Genomic DNA, 13,517 nt, shown 5'->3' on the forward strand with positions numbered 1-13,517 from the left:
AGCCTCCGCAACACTCGGCGCACCAGGGCCACATGCTCGACACGGGTAGGCGAGTACACGAGAATGTCATCTATGTACACAACCACCCCCTGCCCCTGCATGTCCCTGAAGATCTCATCCACGAATGATTGGAAAACTGACGGAGCGTTCATCAACCCGTATGGCATGACCAGATACTCGTAATGGCCCGAGGTGCTACTAAAGGCTGTCTTCCATTCATCGCCCTCCCTGATGCGCACCAAGTTGTACGCGCTCCTGAGATCTAATTTAGTGAAGAAGCGCGCCCCATGCAATGACTCAGTCATGGTCGCAATCAGCGGGAGTGGATAACTGTACTTCACCGTAATCTGATTGAGACCACGGTAATCGATGCACGGGCGCAAACCACCATCCTTCTTCTTCACAAAAAAGAAACTCGAGGACGCAGGGGAAGTGGAAGGCCGTATGTATCCTTGTCTCAGAGATTCGTCTATGTAGGTCTCCATAGCTTTTTTCTCCTCTTGAGACAGAGGATACACATGGCTCCGTGGGAGCGCAGCTCCTGCCTGGAGGTCTATCGCACAATCTCCCTGCCTATGGGGCGGCAACTGCGTCGCCCTCGACTTACTAAACGCAATAGCCAAATCCCCATACTCAGGGGGAACGTGCAATGCGGGCACCTGGTTTGGACTCTCCACCGAGGTAGCCCCTACGGAAACGCCTAAACATCTACCCACACACTGGGCAGACCACTCCATCAGAGCCCTTCCTGCCACGAAATAGATGGGTTATGGGTACTCAACCAGGGCATGCCCAGCACCACCGGATACGCAGGAGAGTCAATCAGAAATAGCTGAATCATCTCCTGATGACCCCCCTGCGCACACATCCTAAGTGGCGCAGTGACCTCCCTGATCAAGCCCGCACCCAACGGACGACTATCTAGGGCATGAACGGGGAAAGGGACATCAACAGGAAGAAGGGGAATCCCTAAAGCTAAACAAAACTTCTTATCAATAAAATTCCCAGCCGCGCCTGAATCTACCAGCGCCTTATGCTGGGAATGAGGTGCTACCTGTGGAAAACGCACAGGTATACAGAAATGTGCAACAGAGAGCTCTGGGTGAGTGGGGCGCCTACTCACCTGGAAGGAATCCCCAGTGCGGGACCTGTCGTCCTCTCCCCTAGGAGGCCATCCCCAGCACCTAGCCGCGGTGTGTCCTCCCCGACCACAGTTGGTGCAGGGGATGGACCCCCTAGTAAGCCGACCCCTCCTCTCTCTAGCGCCAGCGCCCCCGAGCTCCATGGGGCACGGCTCGGAGGCGCTGGAGGGTGAAATGGACGGACCCCCCTCGGGACGTCCGCGGGTAGCTAGCAGGTTATCCAGCCTGATGGACATGTCGACCAACTGGTCGAACGTGAGGCTGGTGTCCCTACAGGCCAGCTCCCGACGGACGTCCTCTCGTAGACTACATCTGTAGTGATCGACGAGAGCCCGATCATTCCACCCTGCATCTGCCGCTAGAGTACGGAATTCGAGGGCGAACTCCTGAGCACTCCTCCCCCCCTGCCGGAGGAAGACCAGACGCTCCCCCGCCGCTTTCCCCTCCGGGGGATGGTCAAACACCGCCCTGAAGCGGCGGGAGAACTCCTCGTAGGTTATGGTGTCCGCGTCGATCCTCCTCCACTCCGCGTTGGCCCATTCCAACGCCTTCCCGGACAGGCAGGAGATCAGGGCGGACACGCTCTCATGTCCCGAGGGCGCCGGGTGCACGGTGGCCAGGTACAGCTCCACCTGGAGAAGGAAACCCTGGCACCCAGCCGCGGTTCCATCGTAAGCCCTCGGGAGCGAGAGTCGGACTCCTCGGGGTTCCGGTGCGGGAATAGGCTGACTGGCCGATGGTGCTGGCAGGGCGGGTGGCGGTGGAGGCGTCCCCCAGCCTCGGATGGTGGTGATCACCTCCTGCAGTGCGGTCCCCATCTGCAGGATCTGGTCACCTTGTTCCCGGACCCTGTCCTCCAGCGTCGCCTGGGCTGCTGCGGCTCCTGCTGATTCCATTTAAAAGGTGTGTTATTCTGTCAGCGCATGCTGTAGGTGGGTGCAGTGGTGGAATCAAACGCAGGACACAGACGGATAGTCCAACAGACTTTAGTGATCGCCAAACCCGGCAATAGGTCAACTCTTGCCCGAAGGCGAAATACGCACGAAGGCGAACAAAACAAAAGCGCACAAACAGGTGCGTAAATACTCCAACAGTGGAGGGAAGCTCAACCGAGCGAAATACAGGAATCACGCCCTATACACGAATGACAAAAATCAATAACACACAACACTAGACAAACACAACGAGAAACTTATAGAACACTAATTAGGCTAAACAAGAACAGGTGTGACAACAAACAGACAAAAGCAAACGAACATGAAACATACAACGGTGGCAGCTAGTATTCCGGAGACAACGAACGCCGAAGCCTGCCCGAACAAGGGAGAGAGGCAGCCTCGGCCGAAACCGTGACAAATAGTAGAGAGAATGATTGATTTTCTGCTTTTATTTCTTTCATCACATTCCCAGTGGGTCAGAAGTTTACATACACTCAATTAGTATTTGGTAGCATTGCCTTTAAATTGTTTAACTTGGGTCAAACGTTTCGGGTAGCCTTCCACAAGCTTCCCACAATAAGTTGGGTGAATTTTGGCACATTCCTCCTGACAGAGCTGGTGTAACTGAGTCAGGTTTGTAGGCCTCCTTGCTCGCACACGCATTTTCAGTACAGCACACACATTTTCTATAGGATTGAGGTCAGGGCTTTGTAATGGCCACTCCAATACCTTGACTTTGTTGTCCTTAAGCCATTTTGCCACAACTTTGGAAGTATGCTTTGGGTCATTGTCCATTTGGAAGACCCATTTGCAACCAAGCTTTAACTTCCTGACTGATGTCTTGAGATGTTGCTTCAATATATCTAAATTTTTCCTTCCTCATGATGCCATCAATTTTGTGAAGTGCACCAGTCCCTCCTGCAGCAAAGCACCCCCACAGCATGATGCTGCCACCCCCGTGCTTCACGGTTGGGATGGGGTTCTTCGGCTTGCAAGCAACCCCCTTTTTCCTCCAAACATAACGATGGTCATTATGGCCAAACAGTTCTATTTTTGTTTCATCAGACCAGAGGACATTTCTCCAAAAAGTACAATCTTTGTCCCGATGTGCAGTTGTAAACCGTAATCTGGCTATTTTATGGTGGTTTTGGAGCAGTGGCTTCTTCCTTGCTGAGTGGCCTTTCAGGTTATGTCGATATAGGACTTGTTTTACTGTGAATATAGATACTTTTGTAACTGTTTCCTCCAGCATCTTCACAAGGTCATTTGCTGTTGTTCTGGGATTGATTTGCACTTTTCGCACCAAAGTACGTTCATCTCTAGGAGACAGAACGCGTCTCCTTCCTGAGCGGTGTGACGGCTGCGTGGTCCCATGGTGTTTATACTTGCGTACTATTGTTTGTACAGATGAATGTGGTACCTTCAGGCGTTTGGAAATTGCTCCCAAGGATGAACCAGACTTGTGGAGGTCTACAATTTATTTTCTGAGGTCTTCAAATCAAATCAAATCAAATTGTATTGGTCACATGCGCCGAATACAACAGGTGCAGACATTACAGTGAAATGCTTACTTACAGCCCTTAACCAACAGTGCATTTATTTTTAACAAAAAAAGTAAAAATAAAACAACAACAAAAAAAGTGTTGAGAAAAAAAGAGCAGAAGTAGAATAAAATAACTGTAGGGAGGCTATATATACAGGGGGCTGATTTCTTTTGATTTTCCCATGATGTCAAGCAAAGAGGCACTGAGTTTGAAGGTAGGCCTTGAAATACATCCACAGGTACACCTCCAATTGACTCAAATTATGTCAATTAGGCTATCAGAAGCTTCTAAAGCTATGACATCATTTTCAGGAATTTTCCAAGCTGTTTAAAGGCACAGTCAACTTAGTGTATGTAAACTTCCAACTTCAACTGTAGGTGTATAAACAACAACTTTGTACTATATTAATTTAACAATATGTTTGTTATTGCCTTAGATTGAATTAGAACATATCATGATGTAAATAAATGTCCTAAGTTTGGAGACATAACAATTTCTTCTTATCGTTTTTTGGGGGATGGGACTGCAATTTGCACCACCTAAAAAAAAAAAATCTAGGTCATAACCTCGAAAAATACATTTCAGGTCACTGTGACTTTAACCTTCTGCCAAGGACATATTCTTTAGACATTTGGAGTCTGTCCAATGGCCTTTCTTATTTGTGTCAAATATGATAAAAAATACCTTCTGTAAAAGCTGAGATAAATAACTACTTATTCAACTGAGAAATGTGTTTCCGGTGATTCACTGTTCAATAATGATTCAATATTTCAGTGGGTCCTAGGCCATATAGTCTAATTTTTAAGTTTGTTTGGTGGATCGCAACTAACTGAAAAAGTGCATACACCACCAGCTACTGCACTGGACAGAGCCTGAAACAAACGTTTTGGTCCACCAGCTACTGCACTGGACAGAGCCTGAAACAAACGTTTTGGTCCACCAGCTCCTGCACTGGACAGAGCCTGAAACAAACGTTTTGGTCCACCAGCTCCTGCACTGGACAGAGCCTGAAACAAACGTTTTGGTCCACCAGCTCCTGCACTGGACAGAGCCTGAAACAAATGTTTTGGTCCACCAGCTCCTGCACTGGACAGAGCCTGAAACAAACGTTTTGGTCCACCAGCTCCTGCACTGGACAGAGCCTGAAACAAACGTTTTGGTCCACCAGCTCCTGCACTGGACAGAGCCTGAAACAAACGTTTTGGTCCACCAGCTCATGCAATGGACAGAGCCTGAAACAAACGTTTTGGTCCACCAGCTCCTGTGGCAGGTACACTGAACAAAACTATAAACACAACATGTAAAGTTTTGGTCCCATGTTTCATGAGCTGAAATAAAAGATCCCAGAAATGTTCCAAAAGCACAAAAAGCTTATTTCGCTCAGATTCTGTGCTCAATTTTGTTTACATCCCGGTTATTGACATTTCTCCTTTGCCAAGATAATCTATCCACCTGACAGGTGTGGCATATCAAGAAACTGATTAAACGGCACAGGTGCACCTTGTGCTGGGGACAATAAAAGGCCACTCTAAAAATGGCAGTTTTGTCACAAAACACAATGCCACAGATGTCTCACATTTTTAAAGGAGTGTGCAATTGGCATGCTGACTGCGGGAATGTCCACCAGAGCTGTTGCCAGATAATTTCATGTTAATTTCTCTACCAATGTCATTTTAGAGAATTTGGCAGTACATCCAACCGGCCTCACAACTGCAGACCATGTGCATGGCGTCGTGTGGACGAGCGGTTTGGTTATGTCAACGTTGTGATCAGAGTGCCCCATGGTGTTGGTGGGGTTATGGTATGGGCAGGCATAAGCTACGGACAATGAACACAATTGCATTTTATCGACGGCAATTTGAATGCACAGAGTTTGGGATGCTCTGGATCGACATGAACGACAGCGTGTTCCAGTTCCCGCCAATATCCAGCATCTTCGCATAGCCATTGAAGAGGAGTGGGACAACATTCCGCAGGCCACAATCAACATCCTGATCAACTCTATGCGAAGGAGACGTGTCGCGCTGCATGAGGCAAATGGTGGTCACACCAAATACTGACTGGTTTTCTGAACCACCTTTTGTTAAGGTATCTTTGACCAACAGATGCATATCTGTATTCCCAGTCATGTGAAATCCATAGATTAGGCCGTAATGAATTTATTTCAATTGACTGATTTCCTTATATGAACTGTAACTCAGTAAAATATTTGAAATTGTTGCATGTTGCGTTTATATTTTTTGCTCAGTGTATGATTGAAGCCTTGTTTGTCTACCCAATGTAATGTTGAGAACCACCAGAAGATGGAGACAGAAGCTTATGCAAGGAAGAGGGTGGAAGAGTGGTCCACAACTAACGTGCACAAGGGCTGATTATTTTCTTATTATCTCCACTTAACTAGGTTGGGTTGACTTTATGCCTTTGTTTTTTTCCTATTTATTTTGCAAGCATTGCTAACTGCATTGTGAGCATGTAAATCTGTTCATATATTATATAGTTGGTTGATTTTAGCCCGGTCCCAGATAATTTTTTAAGTGGAATGTAAAAGAACCCGTGTTGGTGTTCATAATCAGAGTTGAGTGTGACTGTGTCATTTTTACAAAGACACTTAAAACCACGCCCCTCATTTTCATATTTCCATGCTCTTTGGCAGGTTGATTTTTAGAATTGATTGTTATAATATCTGTGTTTTTGCATGTATATTGATTGATTGATTGATCTTATGCTACACAAAAATACATTTACAAAATATTATAATCTAATCCATTCTGTTAGTAGTTGGATTTATTGCACCCGTTACTGAGATGGTTGTTCCTGTTTCGATGGTTTGGGAACTAAGTCGGAGTCTCAATTTACTGTTGAGAGTTAGAATAGTAGAATACACAAGATACAATTTCGAAATTTTATTGTGCATCAGCAGTTTTTATTTTGTTATTTCAGTCACTGACAGTCACTCAATTAGCCATGTCAACAATGTTTTGATTTGTAAATTAGTCTAGCCAGCTATCTAAACTGGTAGTAATCATATGTGCAGATACAGTTGAAGTCGGAAGCTTACAAACAAAAAACATCCCATGTGTTTATCTATACAATACCTTAACGCAGAGCTTTCCATGATTCTACATTATCTTTAGCCAAAAGTGTTTAATTTTGAGTAGACATTGTTGCCTGATAAAGGTGTAGGGCCTAGCCCTCCTTCATTTAAACCGCAATGTCTTTAAATATTCATAACAGCCATGTTTAGGGCCAATGGTTCACAGTCATTCAAATACAGTTAGGAATTGACCCCAACCCTATTTGGCACAGAATAACATTCAGACAAGGCTGCCTAAACTGTACACAGTATTATGTCACTAGATGGCGATCTAGACTAATAATTATTATTTCTGTATAAGACATTTTTACAGACACTTTTCCAAGACCTTTTTAGTCATTATTAGTTCATCACCCATGTCCCCAAAATAATGAAGATAGTAAGATATGACATCTGGTGGAAGCCGGTCATGATTGTCTTCTATGAATCACAAAAGAAAAACAGTTAGTCAAATCTAAATCAAATCTATTAAAAAAAATCAGTATTACTGAATTGTTTTTTAAAAAATATTGGGGATTCTCACGTAAGAAACATACAGTTGAAGTCGGAAGTTTACATACACTTAGGTTGGAGTCATTAAAACTTGTTTTTCAACCACTCCACAAATTTCTTGTTAACAAACTATAGTTTTGTCAAGTCAGTTAGGACATCTACTTTGTGCATGACACAAGTAATTGTTGCAACAATTTTTTACAGACAGATTATTTCACTTACTATTCACTGTATCACAATTCCAGTGGGTCAGAAGTTTACATGCACTAAGTTGACTGTGCCTTTAAACAGCTTGGAAAATTCCAGAAAATGATGTCATGGCTTTAGAAGCTTCTGATAGGCTAATTGACATCATTTGAGTCAATTGGAGGTGTACCTGTGGATGTATTTCAAGGCCTACCTTCAAACTCAGTGCCTCTTTGCTTGACATCATGGGGAAATCAAAAGAAATCAGCCAAGACCTCAGAAAAATAATTGTAGACCTCCACAAGTCTGGTTCATCCTTGGGAGCAATTTCCAAACGCCTGAAGATACCACGTTCATCTGTACAAACAATAGTACCCAAGTATAAACACCATGGGACCACGTAGCCGTCATAGCGCTCAGGAAGGAGACGCATTCTGTCTCCTAGAGATGACCGTACTTTGGTGCGAAAAGTGCATATCAATCCCAGAACAACAGCAAAGGACATTGTGAACATACTGGAGGAAACGGGTACAAAAGTATCTCTATCCACAGTAAAAATGAGTCCTATATCGACATAACCTGAAAGGCCGCTCAGGAAGGAAGAAGCCCCTGCTCCAAAACCGCCATAAAAAAGCCAGATTACGGCTTGCAACTGCACATGCGGACAAAGATCATACTTTTTGGAGAAATGGCCTCTGGTCTGATGAAACAAACATAGAACTGTTTGGCCATAATGACCATCGTTATGTTTGGAGGAAATAGGGGAACGCTTGCAAGCCGAAGAAGACCACCCCAACCGTGAAGCACGGGGTTGGCAGCATCATGCTGTGGGGGTGCTTTGCTGCAGGAGGGACTGGTGCACTTCACAAAATTGATGGCATCATGAGGAAGGAAAATTATGTGGATATATTGAAGCAACATCTCAAGACATCAGTCAGGAAGTTAAAGCTTGGTCGCAAATGGGTCTTCCAAATGGACAATGACCCAAAGCATACTTCCAAAGTTGTGGCAAAATGGCTTAAGAACAACAAAGTCAAGGTATTGGAGTGGCCATCACAAAGCCCTGACCTCAATCCTATAGACAATTTGTGGGCAGAACTGAAAAGGTGTGTGTGAGCAAGGAGTTCTACAAACCTGACTCAGTTACACCAGCTCTGTCAGGAGGAATGGGCCAAAATTCACCCAACTTATTGTGGGAAGCTTGTGGAAGGCTACCCGAAACGTTTGACCCAAGTTAAACAATTTAAAGGCAATGCTACCAAATACTAATTGAGTGTATGTAAACTTCTGACCCACTGGGAATGTGATGAAAGAAATAAAAGCAGAAATAAATCATTCTCTCTACTAGTATTCTGACATTTCACATTCTTAAAATAAAGTGGTGATCCTAACTGACCTAAGATAGGGAATTTTTACTAGGATAAAATGTCAGGAATTGTGAAAAACTGAGTTTAAATGTATTTGGCTAAGGTGTATGTAAACTTCCGACTTCAACTGTATGTGCACCACATCATTGCGCTCTCTCTTGCTCTGCTGTTTGTGCATCTTGCTATTTGTCACCCCAATGGTGAGGGGCTGTAGCTTATTGGCTAGAACTCAAATTGCTAGGGGGCTGGCCCACGTGGGGGAATATTTTGGGAAAATTGCGCAGCACAGCTTCCAGAAGAAGTTGCTTTCAATCTAGGAATTTTGTGGCTAATTGAGGTAAAACAGTAATTAAGCTAATAGATTATGCATGTATGAACTACACATTGACACATCCAGCCCAAAGTGGAGGTTTAAAAAATACTTAGTCGCCACATTTCTGGAGCATGTCTTTGACTATAAAACGTACATTTTTTTCTCCACTGTCAAGATGGGGGCATCAAAATGATTTGCCCGTGAGGTGGGGGGTCCCCCAATCAAATCTCACTTTGGGCCTGTAAAAGGCCCGGCCCTGGCTACTGGTATAAAGCATTTTTTAAAGAGAATTAAGTAGTTTAACTGCACAAATGGATTGATTGCTCAAATCATTTGACTGTATGTGTGGGTATGGATGTGGTTATGCAGACCTGTAAGTCACTGCAGCCCCTCATGATGAGTTCAGATTTTTTTGTGGCCCCCATCCCCATCAAAGTTGCCCATCCCTGGTTTAGGTAGTCTCATTTATCTATCTTCCCTACCTTGGCAGTCATTCTGAATGTGGGTGGCGGGTGATTAAAAGTTCAAATTGTTGGATATCTTCACTCTGGCTGGATTCCAATAGAAATTACATGTCACTTTGCAAGCTAGCATAATGTGACTTGCACGCCTGATGTAGCCTGCAAATCAGGAGTTTCAGAACAATGTGAGGTAAAACTAGACCGCCAAAGTAAAGCCTTATTATTATGTAATGTGTTGTCATAAAGTTTAATTTTAATGATAGCATATTCACTTAGGCACTCACTTGATGAAGGCTACAGGATTGAAAGCCATCGAATGCAACAACCATGTCTCTGTCACTAACAAACACAGTCATGGGTGGTACAGTAACTCTACAATTCACTCGAAAAGCACACTGGGATATATGCAAATAAGGCTTTACACCCTTCATAGAGGGTCCTAGAAAAAACCTTCAGAGGATAAAAGGGTTCTTGGTAGAACCTTTCGTAGAGGGTTCTAGGAATAACCTTTCATGGAGGGTTCTATGAAGAATCGTTCATAGAGGGTTCTAGGTCTAGGTAGAACCCTCTGCAAAAGGTTCTACCTAGCACCAAAAAGGGTTCCCCTATGGGGACAAACCGAATCACCTTTTTTTTCTAATAGTATAGATTTGATACTGAATGTTATGAATTATTCTCATTTCTGTTGATAGTGATTGACGCCAGACTGGAGGTACAAGGGCCAAGGACACACTGATTATTCACTGTTGTATTGCATTGATGACATTCTGTGAACACTGTACACAGTGTGATTCTGTAGCAGCTGACAAAGTTACTGCATGTTTGTTTTGACTTCCTACAAGCCTCTCGGGCTGGAGTTTACAGAACATTTACTGCTGTCTGATTAAGATATAAAGGGCCTGTCTCCAAGAATAGAATACAACATTATTTTCCATGTTTTACAGCGAACAACGGAAATGTGTCTTCTGCTCCGTTCTCATCCCAGAATGATTTTAGCTGTATATCGTTTTTTATCTCTTAAAAGCTACAGACTGGGATCTGGGAATCTGTCTAATGGTAATGTCAATTCTCTGTATATACCTATTGACATACACCATAAGCCCACAGGTCATATCTCAACCTCAGACACATAAAACATTTTTAAAATAAGAAAGCCTAGGGAGGGAAAAATCATTGAAAGTCAATTGAAGTTCTTGAATGAAACACACCATGGCTTTGTTTGACCAGGGAACAAATACAAATGGTGGAAGACTGGGGAAAAAACATCCCATGTGTTTATCTATATAATACTTTAACGCAGAGCGTTCCATGATTCTAGATTGTCTTTAGCCAAAAGTGTTTAATTTTGAGTAGACATTGTTGCCCGGTAAAGGTGTAGGGCCTAGCTCTCCTTCATTTAAACCGCAATTACTTTAAATATTGCCCTGTTTCATAACAGCCACGTTTAGGGCCACTGGTTAACAGTCATTCAAATACAGTTAGGAATTGACCCCAACCCTATTTGGCACAGAATAACATTCAGACAAGGCTGCCTAAACTGTACACAGTATTATTTCACTAGATGGCGATCTAGACTAATAATTATTATTTCTGTATAAGACATTTTTACAGACACTTTTCCAAGACCTGTTTAGTCATTATTAGTTCATCACCCATGTCCCCAAAATAATGAAGATAGTAAGATATGACATCTGGTGGAAGCCGGTCATGATTGTCTTCTATGAATCACAAAAGAAAAACAGTTAGTCAAATCTAAATAAAATCTATTTAAAAAATCAGTATTACTGAATTGTTACAATTTTTTTATTGGGGATTCTCACATAAGAAACATAAATGTGAAGTTGTGGTCCCATGTAGCTCAGTTGGTAGAGCATGGCGCTTGCAACGCCAGGGTTGTGGGTTCAATTCCCACGGGGGGCCAGTATTTTCAAAAATGTATGCGCTCACTAACTGTAAGTTGCTCTGGATAAGAGTGTCTGTAAAATATAAGTCGGAAGTTTACATACACTTAGGTTGGAGTCATTAAAACTCGTTTTTCAACCACTCCACAAATTTCTTGTTAACAAACTATAGTTTGGGCAAGTCGGTTAGGACATCTACTTTGTGCATGACACAAGTAATTGTTCCAACATTTGTTTACAGACAGATTATTTCACTTACAATTCACTGTATCACAATTCCAGTGGGTCAGAAGTTTACATACACTAAGTTCACTGTGCCTTTAAACAACTTGGAATATTCCAGAAAATGATGTCATGGCTTTAGAAGCTTCTGATAGGCTACTTGACATCATTTGAGTCAATTGGAGGTGTACCTGTGGATGTATTTCAAGGCCTACCTTCTAACTCAGTGCCTCATTGCTTGACATCATGGGGAAATCAAAAGAAATCAGCCAAGACCACAGAAAAATTATTGTATCCTTGGGAGCAATTTCCAAACGCCTGAAGGTACCACGTTCATCTGTACAAACAATAGTACCCAAGTATAAACACCATGGGACCACGCAGCCGTCATACCGCTCAGGAAGGAGACGCGTTCTGTCTCCTAGAGATGACCGTACTTTGGTGCGAAAAGTGCAAATCAATCCCAGAACGCTAGGACAGCAGAGTCACTCACCACCTTCCGGAGACACTTGAAACCCCACCTCTTTAAGGAATACCTGGGATAGGATAAAGTAATCCTTCTACCCCCCCTTACCCCACCCCAAAAAAATAAAAAATAAAAAAGAGTGTATGTAAACTTCTGACCCACTGGGAATGTGATGAAAGAAATAAAAGCTTAAATAAATAATTCTCTCTACTATTATTCTGACATTTCACATTCTTAAAATAACTGACCTAAGACAGGGAATTTTTACTAGGATTAAATGTCAGGAATTGTGGAAAACTGAGTTTAAATGTATTTGGCTAAGGTGTATGTAAACCTCCGACTTCAACTGTATGTAGTTTATAAATCTTTATCAAACACTTACTCTTTAACTCATTGATTCAAATAGTGTTGTTTTGGTGTATTGTAATCTATTATTGCTGTTATTTTACAGCGACATATTAGCTCACTATTTGACATGCACCAAAATGATCATTCCACAATTTGTATGACTTATGTTTATGAGTTAAAACTATTAATCAATTATTTATAAACTACATGTTAACTAAAACTGTTTATTGACTAGTCTAGGATTAACCATAACAACCCCCTTAGGATAAAGTAACATCTAACATTGATTGCAGCCATGAGCTTTATGGCTTTATGAAGCACAATTAGAGGGGCTTGACCTTTCATTTCATGTCTTACAATCAAATTCACTTCAAAAGGCACACACACTTTTAAAGTGTGTTGCATATCTTCCAACATTTACAACAAAAATCTAATCTGGGCATCTCAGTGATTCACAGTTGTTAGTCTATTTTACAGAACTTGATTGTAAGAAAAACTGTCATTCCAGTCTTGCTGTGCTCACATTGAAGGATGCATGTATTGCTCCTCATTGGAAGTCTGATTGGTCAGTGGAAATGGCAAGGCTGTTTTGTCCATGATGGATGTGATTCAGCTGGAACAAGGGTAGTGCTATTGAACCAAGGTGAGAAAGATGGGTGTTTGTGTCTTGTGATTGGTTTTAGTACAACTGACCTGGCCTATTCATTATGTAGTTCCACCTGTGTGCCTGTCCAGTCTAGAACTTAATCATCAATTTTCTGAATTCTACAAGAAACATCCCACATTATACAACACCCAGAAATGCCCTAAAAGTAACATTTAGACATAGCCTAAAGTACTTCAAAATGGGGGGTCGGGGTGCTAGGGGGGTCATATTTGTTGTGAACAATCAATAGTGCTGTCCTTATAAAGTCTGATTAAGGCTATTGTCTGAAAAACAATACATATCCAAATTCATTGAACATGGCTTGCAATAGCGCTCCACTCTCTCACTTTCTCGGAAAAGGTCATTGCAAAGGCATAATTTCGCCCGTGATGATCAC

This window comes from Coregonus lavaretus (assembly GCF_964263955.1).
Source record: "Coregonus lavaretus genome assembly, chromosome: 20".
Lineage (NCBI taxonomy): Eukaryota > Metazoa > Chordata > Actinopteri > Salmoniformes > Salmonidae > Coregonus > Coregonus lavaretus.